The sequence below is a fragment of the Schistocerca cancellata genome, chromosome 4 (genome assembly GCF_023864275.1).
Source record: "Schistocerca cancellata isolate TAMUIC-IGC-003103 chromosome 4, iqSchCanc2.1, whole genome shotgun sequence".
NCBI classification, from domain to species: Eukaryota; Metazoa; Arthropoda; class Insecta; order Orthoptera; family Acrididae; genus Schistocerca; species Schistocerca cancellata.
In genome coordinates, this window is record NC_064629.1 from 233,853,907 (window position 1) to 233,868,279 (window position 14,373).

General features: G+C 44.9%; 1 protein-coding gene across 1 annotated transcript in view; it reads right to left on the bottom strand.

The window, feature by feature from the left end:
• LOC126184760 (spermatogenesis-defective protein 39 homolog) overlaps window positions 1-14,373 on the bottom strand; it is a 115,079-nt gene that overhangs the window by 50,876 nt on the left and 49,830 nt on the right. The gene's annotated exons all lie outside the window — the stretch shown is intronic.

A 14,373-nucleotide genomic window follows, 5' to 3' on the forward strand; every position in this document is an offset into this window, starting at 1 on the left:
CATATCCTTCATTCCCGTAACCCCTCCCCTCCCCCCCTCCCCCCAGCCACAACTTTTGTTAGTCCCTGTCCACCTATCTATCCCCTTCCCTGCTCTCACTCCAGCACTACACATACCTTACTACTCGTTCCCCCTTCTCCCCTATTCCCCTTCCCCTCCCACCCCCCCACCAGTACATCCTTCTGACGCTGCACCTTGCAGCCCTATCCTGTCCCCACCACATACCTACACGCTCCCTCAGGCAGGACAGCATCTTCCTCCACGCATACCCCTTTCTTCCCTGTGCCACCTACTTACCCCATCACCCACCACCAGAGGATTGCTTCTCCAGTCACACTCAGTCATGGCCCAGAGGCAGTGGCCATGTGTGTGTGAGTTGTGATTTTGTGTGTGTGTGTGTGTGTGTGTGTGTGTGTGTGTGTGTGTGTGTGTGTGTGTGTGTGTGATTTCTATTTTGGAAGAAGGACTATGTCTGAAAGCTTTTTCACTGTGCCTGTCTGCGACTCATTGCCATTATATAAATCTGAGGTGCACTAAACTGATGGTGCCCTACTATCACAATACAAAACATATTGCTCTAAAATGTTGTATGAAGTATCATAAAACAATACAAAATCTTAATGAACAAGTAATGTAAAGAGCAATATCCTATTCAGAGGTATGTTAAAATTACATTGTCTCATCTCAGTGGTTGAAAGTAGGAGCACCATTACTGAATCATTGGCTTCTCATATTAGAGCTTGTATACCATTTCAACCTACTTTTATTCCCATTGATACATGACTGTGTGTCTTAACAGTGAGGTGACACCATGTGAGGAGCCAATTTATTTTGTCACTGTGTGTACATGGCACCTGTTTTTCGCAAAGCGCGAAATTTTCACAAAATTTTACACATTTTGCTCAAATCGCGAAATAATTGGCGAAACTTTGCAAAATCTCATCATTTGAACTTAACTGCGGAAATTCGATTGGAGTTATGGGAATACAATCCGGATATCAATTGTACACCATTTTGATATATATAGTATATCGAGTATTCCAAAGACATTCTACAATTTTCTGGCAGTGTATTCAGTATTGCGTGTTGGAAATCGTTGTGCACTGCTGGCGCATTGAGTGTGGTATTTTGTGTTTTGTTTTCGTGCTACAGATGATTAATATGGTAGTGACAGTTTTTGACCAAGAAAAGGAATTTTCGTCAGAAGGATTTTATGTTTTCGACAAAAGTAGGAAGATACTTGTGTGCAAATACTGCAATGTGCATACTGAGTGGCAGAGGATGGACATGTGCCTGAAACACATTAATAACAGTTCTTCCCATAAGAAGAACAAGGAGAAGGCGCTAACAACTACTGGTATACGAAGACAAGCTATGCTCACGAAAGTCACTGCAGCGGCAAAACGAGCAAAAAAAGATAAAAGAAGAATTCATTTTATCGACTACTCGAGCTTTCACTGATGCAAATACTCTGATGGAAAAAGCTGATCATCCGAAGCTGAGAGAATGTCTGTCGTTTCATCATAAAGAATTGAAACTCTTTCGACTTTCATGGCTCCTTTTAATCTTCCCTCTTCTTTGATGATTCGAGGTATGTAACCTTCCCATAGTCTTCCAGCTGAGAGTAAGTCTCCAGCACCTCGAAAATGTCATTAGAACTGCTATTAGAGTACTATGTAATGAATTAAATTACCACATTACCCAATTATAAGACTTTTTTAAGAGGGTGCTTGAGGAAAAATTATTTTTAATATAGGCCTATTCTGACCAACAAAAATTATTGGCTATTGAGATTACCTAATCTTTGCTGTGATTAGCAGACAGCAAATTAATTATTACACAAACCTGGTATCCAGTAAATCCTTCTACGAAGGCAGTGTAGGCTTCATACATTGTTGCCTGATTGTGTCCTAGTGAGGTGACATCAGGTTGTGCCACCCAGGGAGACGAACCATGGACTGTAGTCTGCCATGGTTCCCCAGTAGTTTGTCGGGGGAGTGAAAGTTATTGCAAATGCAAATGCTACAGAATGTGTGCCAAGCAATTATGAGTGTAATACAGAAACTTGACATTCAGTACAGAAATGTAGTTTCTATAACTTCAGATTCAGCCCATTATATGGGCAAGTGTATAAATGCAGTTAGGGTTTTAGTTTCAGAAGGGTTAGTATACACACAATGCTTGGCTCATAAATTAAATTAGGTTGGCAATGTGTGGACTGTGGAACTTTGTGATCTGAACCATTATGTTTTGCAGACAAAACACATCTTCCTTAATACCTGAAAGAGAAAGCATGCATACTTTCAGTTCTCAGCTCAGAAATATGTAGGTGTACCCACAAAAGCTAAACTTTTCCATATTCCTGTCATCACCAGGTGGCACTCGTGGTTTGAAAGTGTCGAGTACCTTGGAGAATATCTCTGTGATATAGTAGAATTTGTTGAAGCTGTTGAAGATGAGAGTGTACCTGTCAATTATTTTGAAGCTCTGACTTCTGCTGAAGCAAAAAAATTCAATGCCTAGCTATTTTTCTTGTTGAGCACTGCTCAAAATGTTGCAATTTGCTGCTGACATTTCTTACAAAACTGAACCACTTGATAGAGTGTGATACAGGAAAAATTGTCATTTCTTTTATAGGTAAATTGTTTGATCCAAGAAACATAATAAAAGGCAATTTAGACAGTGCTGAAATCTCTCAGCTGATAAAGAAAATTCCCATTCTACAAGAACTTTTAACGTCAGAATTTCTTGTACCATACACATTGTTTAGGGATTTAGTAGCTAGTTCTTGTAGAGAAGGTAAAGACGTTGATGTGATTGGTATTCTTCTTTCCCTGAAAGTAGAGTATGGACTTTTTGTGGAAGCTGCAGTGAAAGCTTTGTGTATCCCAGTCAGTAATGTTGATAGTGAGAGATCATTTTCTAGATATTGCAATATAATGTTTGACAGGAGAACAGCTCTGACTCCCAGTAATATGGAAGTCATGGTATCCTTGCCTTTCTCAGACTGACTTGTGTGTTATGTACATAGACTAGGACAGGATAAATGTTTTCCAAACTTTCATGATTTGGTATTTGTCTTTTAATAAGATTTATAATTTTTATGCTTTTTCAATTTATGTAAAATAAAAGATTTTTCACTGAAAATTTGCTATAATTGTATTTCCTTTACCTTTTACTGCTTAAAAGTGGAAATAAAATTTAGCAAAATTATTGACAAAATGGAAAAAAAACTAGCAAAAAATATACCGAAATAACTTTTTAAAAATGACAAAATCAGGCAAAAATTTTCACCACAAACAGGTGGCTCTACATATAAGTATTCTCATCTGTTTCACTTTAAGTCTAATTTTCCTAAATTATTCTTTACCTATTCTGAGTTATGTTGTACTTGATTTTCCTAAGTACTATCAGACAATTGCTTCAACATGACTAAGGCAGATATTCTCCCACTCTTCTTGTACTTTTGCACTTGGGTTCTAACTCTAATGAGTTATGAAACAATATGCATTTTCTTCCTTGCCCTAAATACCAACATGTCCTGATATGCATCAGAATGAAAATTCCTTCTTCTGTAATTATACATGGAGAAGTGAGTTGGACAGTATGTGTGGTGTCACCGCCCGACACCACACTTGCTAGGTGGTAGCCTTTAAATTGGCTGCGGTCCGTTAGTATACGTCGGACCCGCGTGTCGCCACTATCAGTGATTGCAGACCAAGCGCCGCCACACGGCAGGTCTAGAGACACTTCCTAGCACTAGCCCCAGTTGTACAACCGACTTTGCTAGCGATAGTTCACTGACAAAATACGCTCTCAGTTGCCGAGACGATAGTTAGCTTAGCCTTCAGCTACGTCATTTGCTACGACCTAGCAAGGCGCCATTACCAGTTACTATTGATACTGTGAATCATGTACCGTCAAGAGCAACGTTCACCATTAATGGATTAAAGTTAAGTATTCCACCAGCTAATCCGTTTTTTCTAAATTCTAATTTCCTTGTCCTGTTCCAGACTTCACGCCAGCCTGCATGAGCTAAAACGCGTGCCTTTCGGCTTCCTCTAGTAACACGGTGTTGGCTCTCCTGCCAACCCACAACAGTATGGACCTATTTCTCTGGTGCACAGATTTTGGATAGCTCCCTGTCCATACAGGAAGTTGGACTAGGTGGATAATTTCATGGTCTGATTAAATCTACTCTGCTGCAATGCTTTCAAAATTATATGTTACACTATAGAAAAATGATAAAATAATTTATTTGCCAGATTAAAGGGTCAGTGATCAGGAATGCTTTCATTCTAAAATATCTTGCCCACTCTTCATGTTTTGCAACACAGACAAATATCATTACTTTACGTCATTATAAACAACACCATTTCTTGCTTGTACTGATAAAAACTCTCTTCTGTTAATATAATGGTACAATTCTCAAATTACTGGCCCTGTCCCCACCAGCAGCAGCAAAATATGCACACACTTCTAAGATGATAGATCAGAAGAAAACTAACTGTCTTACAAGATAGATAGTTTCCAAGAATATGCAGACCTCATGCCAGTAAGAAGTTGGATTAGTTTAGGATTTTTTTATTTTTTATTATGGTATGATTCAGTACGTAAAAAGTAAATCAAATCAATTTTATGGCTAGAGGATAAGAAGCCACTATGGGGCATAGGAAGTCTGCAGATAAACTGCATGAAATTTATCACTTTTTAGCTTGCTGTTACTGTGTATGTGTGTGCCCTGAAATTCAGTGATTATTAGTCAACTGATCAATTAAAACAGTCAATGCATACAATAAATCATTGAGCCTTCCCGTGTGTGTGAAATAATGTATGTAACAGTACAAGTCGCAGCCACAGCCAAGTATCAAATCCAGGACATTCACAACTGTCTTTGCCACCTGCAGTTTTTGATCTGCCAATTCAGCATGAGGGAGCCACTTCAGTGCTTACAGCCTACTGCAAGTCAATGGCCTGAGACACTGACCAACCTTCACGTAGTTGCTGTAGTTTGACCTACTACCTCCTGACAACAGCTGGAACTTGGTCACTGGCCTGTGTTTGAGGTGCTTCCACGTGACACAGAAATGTGGCTTCTTCTGCACAGTCAGTGCCTCACAGGGGTATTGAAACCCTTTGGAAAAGTTCATCATTGTCAACTTTCTGGACAACTGGGCAATGTTTCTGTGCCCAGTCTGTGTCAGATGCAGCTTTGAAGTCTACACTGTAACTATCATGTAGCAGCTATCACCCTCACCAGGCCACAAATTGCTAATATCTACCTAATTGCCCAGGCCCTTGGCAGCCAACATTCTGCTGCAGTCCCCATAAGACTGCTTGCAGTCACACTTGACAGTGTCTTCTGGTCTGAGGTATGAACAGATTACACCCAGCTCTGTGCTACTGGGGAACCACTGCAGACTACAGTCCATGGTTCATCACCCTGGGTGGCACTATCTGATGTCACATCACAAGGACACAATCAGGCAACAATGTATGAAGCCTAAACTGCCAATGGGTGCCACTGCAAGCCAAGGGCCATGGCTGCCACTGCCAACTCAACATCCACCGTGTCAGCATCAAGCTCAGCTTACCTCCTTATGCTTATGGCACAGGCTGTTTGCTACACCTACCTCAACCACTGCAACAAGTGAAAATATTAAGAGACAATGGTTGGTTGCTTTGGAGAGAAAGGAGCCAAACTACATCGCCATGAGTCCCTTTTCCCCCACATTAAAACAGGTCACGAAGTAAAACCATTCCTCAAAAGAGTCTGGGGAAGTAAAAAAGGCAGAAAACTATCTGGGAACCACACTGAAAGAGAAAACAAAAGAAGCTTGACAAAAGGGGAAGCCATGCACTAAAGGGAAAAAAGTGGTAGAAGGTATTAAAATAATATAGCAGATGGCCTGCGCCAGCTGATTGCAAGAATTAGAACAATGATGAGCCAACCACCCTTCCACAAACTAAAATCTCCAACCTAAAAGACAAGGCTAGAGAAACACAGACAGGGAAAAGTCAAACACCAAGGCAAAGAAACAGCGAGGAAGACTGGAAATGGAGGGAGGGTGAAGGCCTGGGAGAGGCGGCCAGATGCCCACCCTTAGATTGTGTGATAAAAACTAGATCAGCTGATGAGGCAACGCAGTGCAGCTGAAATTCGGCAGTCCAACAAGATGTGGATGACCGTCAAGTGGGAACCACAATGACACTGAGGTGGGTCCTCGCAACAGTGACCATGAGTCAGCCAAGTATGACCAGCACAGAGGCAGCAAAGGACAATGGAGTCCCTGCAGGTGCCTTGCATGAATTACTGCCACAAATTTGTTGTCTCCTTGATAATATGTAGTTTATTTGGTGTATTGAGGGTGCACCCTACAATATCCCAGATCCCAAAAACTTTATGGCATAAGACCAATTGTAGATCAGTCTCCAGCATGCCAATCTCCAGAGTTGGTTTACCGGTAGCCTGTTTGGCCAGCCTGTCAGCCAGTTCATTTCCTGGGATTCCAGTATGTCCGGGGGTCCAAATGAAGGCCATTGAACATCCACACAGTCGTTGAGGACAGAAACAGACTCCTGGGTAGTCATTACCAAAGGATGGTGAGGGAAACACTGGTCAAGAGCTTGCAGGCTACTTAAGGACTCACTACAGATAAGGAAGGACTCACCTGTGAAGGAGTGGATACGCTCAGGAGAATGACAGATGGCTACCAACTCTGCAGTGAAAATACTGCAGCCATCCGGCAAAGAGCGCTGTTCAGCATGTCTGGCGTGAGCATAAGGGAAGCCAATGTGATCATCGAGCCATTGGTGTAGATTATTTCTGAGCCCTGAAACTCGCAGAGAATAGAGAAAAATTGGCAGTGGAGGGCCTCTGGGGAGCTGCGACTTTCGGGGCATTAGATAGGTCCAAATGAAACTGTGGCCGAGGCATCGGCCACAGAGGTGTACATGAGTGGAGCCGGGGGGAAAGGTAGCAGAGGGAAAACTTGAGTTCAGTGAGAAGGGACCAGACACAGACTGCAATCAGAATCCCCAATCTGGGCCACAGCTGCAAGAGATGGATCACCATGTTAGGGGAAAGGAGATGGTAATTTGGATGGTGAGGCAAACTACGAATGTGGGTGGTATAATTCACAAGCAATTGTTGTCACCTGATCAGCAATTGGAGTAACCCCAGCTTCCACGAGGAGGCTGTTCACTGGGCTCGTTCGGAAAGCCCCCGCTGCAAGTCGAACTCTGCAGCGATGTACAGGGTCCAGCACCCCCAATGCTGAGGGCGATGCTGAACATACGCCACACTCCCATAGTCAAAACAGGACTGTATAAGGGCTCTGTACAGCTGCCACAATGTAGGGAGATCTGCACCCCAGTCAGTGTGACTCATGCATCAAAGAATGTTAAGATGTCACCAGTACTTTTCCTTAAGCTAATTAAGATGAGAGAGCCAAGTTAAAAGGGTTTCAAAGACCAGTCCTAAAAGTGATAAGTCTCCACTACATTAAGCAGTTGGCCATTGAGGTAAAGTTCTGGATGCAGGTGGACAGTACGATGATGACAGAAGTGCATGATGCAAGTCTTGGCTGCTGAAAACTGAAAGCCGTGGGTGGGAGAACATGACTCCACCTTTTACACAGCTCCCTGCATTCGACGTTCAGCCCCTCCAATAAAGAGGAGCAGAAAGAAATACAAAATTATCAGCATATAAGAAAGAGGATAAGAGGACCCCACTGCTGCTTCGAGAGCATTAATGGCCACTAAAAAGAGTGGGACACTCAGTACAGAGCCCTGCGGGACCCCGTTCTCTATGATATGGGGCAAACTCGAACTCTGAAAGTGTGGAGCAACAAAAAGTCCATATCAAAATTGGGAGCGGGACGCAGAGGCTCCACTTGTGCAGAGTAGCAAGGATGTAGTGTTGCCAAGTGGTATCGTAGGCTTTTGTCAGGTCAAAAAAGACGGCAATAAAGTATTGACAGCAGGAAAAGGCCATTCGGATGGCAGACTCCAGGTACACCAAATTGTCAGTGGTGGAGCAAGCTTGGCAAACACTGGCCAGAAGACCCTGAGACTCAAGGAGCCAACACAACCACCAGCTCATCATACGTTCGAGCAGCTTGCGCAGAACATTGGTGAGACTGGTAGGACAATAGCTATCGACATCTAGCAGGTTCTTATCAGGTTTTAGCAGTGGCACAATGATACTTTCTCGCCAATGTGATGGGAAATCTCCATCACTCTAGATGCGGTAAAAGAATGCAAGGAGGTAGCACTGGTAATCCGCTGACAGATGTTTAATCATTTGGTGATGGATGTGGTCTGGCCCAGGGGATGTGTCAGGACAACTGGCATGAGCACTGAGAAATTCTCACTTACTGAATGGAGCATTAAATGACTCAGGGTGGCATGGAGCAAAAGATAGTTGTCGTTCCACCAACTGTTTTAAGACATGAAAGGTGGGGTGGTAATTCTAGGATGCAGAGGTACGAGCATAATTGTCAGCAAGATGCTCTGCCATTACATCTGGGTCAGTATATACAGCTCCATTTGTGAAAATTCCAGATAAACCTATAGGGCTCTGATATCTGTAAAGGTGTCTGAGCTTGGTCCACACCTGGGAAGGAGAGGTTTGTGTTCCAATGATGGAGATGTATTGCTCCCAACATTCCTGCTTCTGTTGTTTGATGATTTGATGGACCCAGGCATGGAGCCGTTTGAAGGCAATGAGGTACTCCAGGGATGGGAGCTGCTTGTGATGTTGGAGAGCCTGCCTACAGTCTCTAATGGCCACAGCAATTTCTGGTGAACCACCAAGACACTGTCTTCCACCGGGGGCAAACTGAGGAACAAGAGATTTCTGATTCAGCTGTGACAACTATGGTAGTAGTGGTGGTCTGGATGACCTCATCGATATTGCCATGCAACGGAGATGCTACAGTGGTTGGTTGGTTTAAAAGAGGGATGAAGGGACAAAACTGCTAGGTCATTGGTCCCTTGTTCCGAATAAAACAATGTCACAAGAATGAGAACAAAGAAAGAGACTTACAACACAAAACAGAAAGAAAGGAAAAACACAATAATGACGGAAGGGCAACAAACAATTAAATGGAAAAAAAGGGGACAAGAAAATGCCAGAAATCCATGAAACAGGTAGAAGAGATTAAAATAACAAAGCAGATTACCATGGCTGGCTGGCCATGAGAATAACAAGCAGAAGCCGGCCACTCTGCAACACATTAAAACCTCCACCCTGAAAGCGCTAAGGTGGAGGACACAGAGGAACAAAGGACAGGTGCTAAAACTTCGATCAAATGATAAAACCCACTCTCACAAATAAAACGTAAAACTAAATCAGCCGATGAGGCGTTGTCACATAAAATTAGCAGCAACAAGTTCGGCAACCAAAGATTTTGTCGCAGGGCAGTCAAAGTGGGGCAGTGCACCAGAATATGAGCTACTGTCAACCGGGCGCCACACTGATACTGAGGCGGGTCTTCACGGTGCAGGAGGTAGCCGTGTGTCACCCTAGCATGGCCAATGTGGAGTCGACAGAGAACCACAGAGTCCCTGCGAGAGGCTCAAATAGAGGCCTTCCACACATTCGTAGTCTCCTTAGTAGCACAAAATTTGTTATGCATACTGACTTTATGCCATTCTGTCTCCCCAAGCCGAAGACCTTATGGCGTAATACTGAATGCAGGTCAGTTTCAGAAATGCCGATCTCCAGAAGCAGTTTCCGTGGAGCCCATTTGGCCAGCCTGTCAGAAAGTTTGTTGCCTGGGATTCCGATGTGACCTGGGGTCCAGACAAACACCACTGAATGACTGGACCGTTCCAGGGCATAGATGGACTCCTGGATGGTTGCTATTAAAGGAAGACAAGGGTAGCACTGGTCGATAGCTTGCAGGCTGCTCAAAGAGTCAGTACACAGAAGAAACGACTCCCCAGGGCATGAACGGATGTGCTCAATAGCTCGAGATATAACCACTAGCTCTGCAGTGAAAACACTGCAGCCATCAAGCAAGGAATGCAGTTCAATATGTCTTCATGGACATATACGAAGCCAGTGTGAACATCAGCCACTGAGCCATCGATGTAAACAACTTCACGTCCTCGGTACATGTCAAGAATCAGGAAGAAGTGACAGCAGAGCCAGGGGGTTAACTGAGTACTTTGGGCCATGTGAAAGGCTCAGGCAAAGCCACGGTCTAGGTGTACATCATGGAGGTGTACGTGAATGGACCTCATTTATAGGTGGTAAAGGCAAGGACTCCAGTTCAGATAGAAGGGATCTGACGTGAATGGCAACTGTAAGCCCTGAGCTGGGCCGCCGATGAGGGAGATGAAATGCCGTGGGTGGGAAAGGAGATGGTAATTCGGATGCGCAGGAGAACTATGAACATGTGCGATGTAATGGCAAGCAGTTGTCCACAATTAACCTTCAATGGAGGGACACCAGCCTCCACCAGGATGCTGGTCACTGGACTCGTCCTAAAAGCTCCTGTAGCGAGTCAAACACCACAGTGGTGCACTGGGTCGAGTACACGCAACGCTGCGGGTGCCATTGAACCATAAACCAGACTCCCATGGTCAAGGCAGGATTGAACAAGGGTTCTGTAGAGCCACAGCAGTGTGGAGTCATCTGCACCCCAGTTAATGTTGCTCAGGCAGCAGAGGGCATTGAGGTGCTGCCAGTATTTCCGCTTAAGCTGATGGAGGTGAGGAAGCCAAGTCAATTGGGCGTAGAAAAAAACCAGTCCTAAGAATCGATATGTCTCCACTACAGTGAGTGGATCATCATTAAGGTAAAGTTCTAGTTCCGGATGAACAGTATGACTTTGCGGCTGAAAACTGGAAGCCGTGGGCTAGAGCCCATGACTGCGCCTTGGGGATGGCTCCCTGTAGGTGCCACTCAGAAGCACCAGTACTGGAGCAGCAGTATGAAATGCAGAAGTCATCTGCATACAGAGAAGGTGAGACAGGTGGCCCTACAGCTGCTCCTAGGCCGTTAATGGCCACTACAACTAGAGATACACTCAATACAGAGCCCTGTGGGGCTCCATTCTCCTGGATATGGGGGGAACTATGGGAGGCACCAATCTGGACATGGAAAGTATGGAGCGACAGACATGAAATTTTGGATAAAAATCAGGAGCAGGCCCCAGAGACACCACTCATACAATGTGGCAAGGATAGGATGTTGCCAGGTCGTGTCGTAAGCTGTCAGTAAAAAAAAAAAATAGCAACAAGGTGTTGGTGCCAGGAAAAGGCTGTTTGGATGGCAGACTCAAGGGACACAAGATTATCAGTGGTAGAGCAACCATGGCGGAAACCGCCCTGGCATGGAGCCAGTAGGTTATATGAATCAAGGACCCAACCCAGCCGCCAACACACCATACACTAGCAGCTTACAAAGAATGTTGGTGAGGCTGATGGGCCGATAGCTATCCACATCAAGCAGGTTTTTAGCAGGTTTGAGCACTGGTATGATGGAGTTCTCCCACCATTGCGATGGAAAGATGCCATCGCACCAGATCCGGTTGAAGATGACGAGTAGATGTCGCTTGCAGTCAGGCAAGAGATGTTTAATCATCTGACTGTGGATCCACTCTGGCCCATGAGCTGTATTGGGGCAATGTGCAAGGGCACTGAGGAGCTCCCACTCTGTAAATTGGGCATTATAGGGTTCACTGTGGCATGCAGTGAACGAGAGGACTTTCCCTTCCATCCGCCGTTTGAAAGTGCGCAAGGCCGGGGCGTACTACTCTGATGCACAGGCTCGAGCATAGTGCTCAGTAACGTACGCAGCGATCTTGTTTGTGTCGGTAGATAACACGCCATTGATGGTAATGCCAGGGTCACCTGTTGGGATCTGGTACTCAAAAACACGTCTGATCTTCAGAATGAGATTTTCACTTTGCAGCCAAGTGTGCACTGATATGAAACTTCCTGGCAGATTAAAACTGTGTGCCAGAATGAGACTCGAACTCGGGACCTTTGCCTTTTGCGGGCAAGTGCTCTACCATCTGAGGTATCCAAGCACGACTCATGCCCCGTTCTCACAGCTTTATTTCCGCCAGTACCTCATCTCCTACTTTCCAAACTTCACAGAAGCTCTCCTGCCATCAGATCTTCATCCTAACTGGGGAAGGTGACATATGGCACCCAATGGTCGAGACGTACCTCTCTCAACACTCCTGTTTCCGTCTTTTTATGAGGTGGTGAACGCAGGCATGGAGCCATTTAAAGGCTATTAGATGCTCTAGGGAAGGGTGCCACTTATGCTGCTGTAGAGCTCGCCGATGCTCTTTAATTGCCTCAGTGACTTCCAGCGACCACCAAGGTAATGACTTTCGCTGGGGGTACCCAAAAGAACGAGGGATCGCGTTTTTCGCTGCAGAAATGATTGTTGTAGTGACAGCAGAGGTAAAGGCTTCCCAGTCTGCCTTGTTGAATGCCCATCTGGGTAGGCGTCTATGAACACAATGCCGGGAGAGTGACAGGAAGATGGGGAAGTCGTCACTAACACACAGGTCGTCATATGTTCTCCAGTGGATAGGTGGGAGAAGTCTTGGGCTGCAGAGGGATAAATTAATGGCCAAGTAAGTGCCGTGAGCCACACTGAGATGTGTGGTGGCCCCAGTATTTAAGAGGCAAAGGTCGAACTGAGACAGTCAAGTTTTGACATCTCTGCCTCAGCCAGAAAGCATGGTGCCACCCCACAAGGGGTTATGAGCATTAAAATCTCCCAAAAGTAGGAAAGATTTAGGGAGTTGGTCAATCAGCACAGCCAATGTGTTCAGGGGTACTGCACCATCTGGAGGAAGATATATGTTGCAGAGAGTTATTTCCTGCGTCGTTCTTATCATGACAGCTGCAGCTTCAAGAGGGATTTGAATGGGCACAGGTTCACTGCATACTGAGTTCAGGACATAGACACAAACTCCACCTGACACTCTATTATAGTCGCTAAGGTTCTTGTAATATCCCCTATAGCCATGGAGGCAGGGGTCCACATTACCGGGAACCAGGTTCCCTAGTAGGCAATGCAGAAAGCAGATGTAAAGCTTAAGAGTTGCTGTAGCTCAGCCAGGTGATGGAAAAAAAACTGCAGCAATTCCACTGGAGGATGATGTTTACATGAGGCTGGGAAGGCATGAAGCATGCAAGGAGGCAGGTTATGCCTCAGGGTCACCTGCTGCCACCGATTGAGTATTTGTATCCATTCCTATAGTGGATGATTCATCAGTGAGATCCAGGTCCTCAGGGGACGCTAAGATCTCCACCTTATCCTCAGATGCAGAACTGGTAGGGGGTGTTGGTGTTGGGGCCAACAGAGGGTCCCATTTCTTAGCACATTTCTTCTTTGTTTGCTTGCTCTCTCACTTCTCTTTAGGGGATTGCTGGGGAGACTTCTCCAAAGCAGCTTCAGGCACAGAAGAAAACCATGAGGCTCTTTGTCCAGCAGCTTTTGGCTCCCTTAGCTGCTGGTGAGTGTCCACCATGGCATTAGTAGAGTCCTTGGCAGAGAGGGTTCCAAAGGACCCCTTCCGCATGAGAGGAGCAGGAGGAGGCTGTTGCTTCTCCGGCATGGTGGAGGGAACCAATGTCCCCTGCATTTGAGGGGGCCTTGTTCCTGAAGTAGGTGCTTTGGGGGCAACGAATGAATATTTGCCCCTTATCACCAAGGGGGTAGATGTATTCTGGTGGCCCGGAGGGCCCACTGTTGCCCACCTTATCCTTCTTGCTCGTATGATTTTCGTTACAGGAGCATCGGCATACGTAGTGTACAATTCTGTATTGTACCTTTTCCTCCATTGTACTCTGTCATACACAGGGCCAATTATCCTCCTCAAAACTTTTCTCTCAAATCCGTTGAGCAGTCTTGTATTGATTTCTGTCAACGGCAACGTTTCGGTAACATAAATGAGAACTGGTCTAACAAAGGTTTTATAAATAGTAAATTTTGTTGGGTGACTGAGTGAGGAGTCTTGACCGGAATAAATTACTTAAGGTGAAATATGCCTTATTTGCTGATATCAGCCTAATCTTAATTTCAGTTGAGATGTCATTAAAGCAAGTGACTGTGGAACCAAGATACTTGAAGCTATCAACTCTTTCAAATGTGTATCCATTTGCACTGAAAGTTGACAGCATATTGGGTTGATATGCTTTTCCACAGGCCATGTATTTAGTTTTATCTTCATTTATCATAAGACCCCTCTTGTTACTTGCTCGACTTAAGGCTGTAAAACTTTTTTCAGTACTGGTACTGTCTGTACTATGATGTCTACATCATCTGCATATGCTAATATCTGCACTGACTTGTAGAAGTGGTGCCCCTGGTCTGTAGGCCTGCTTCCATAATCA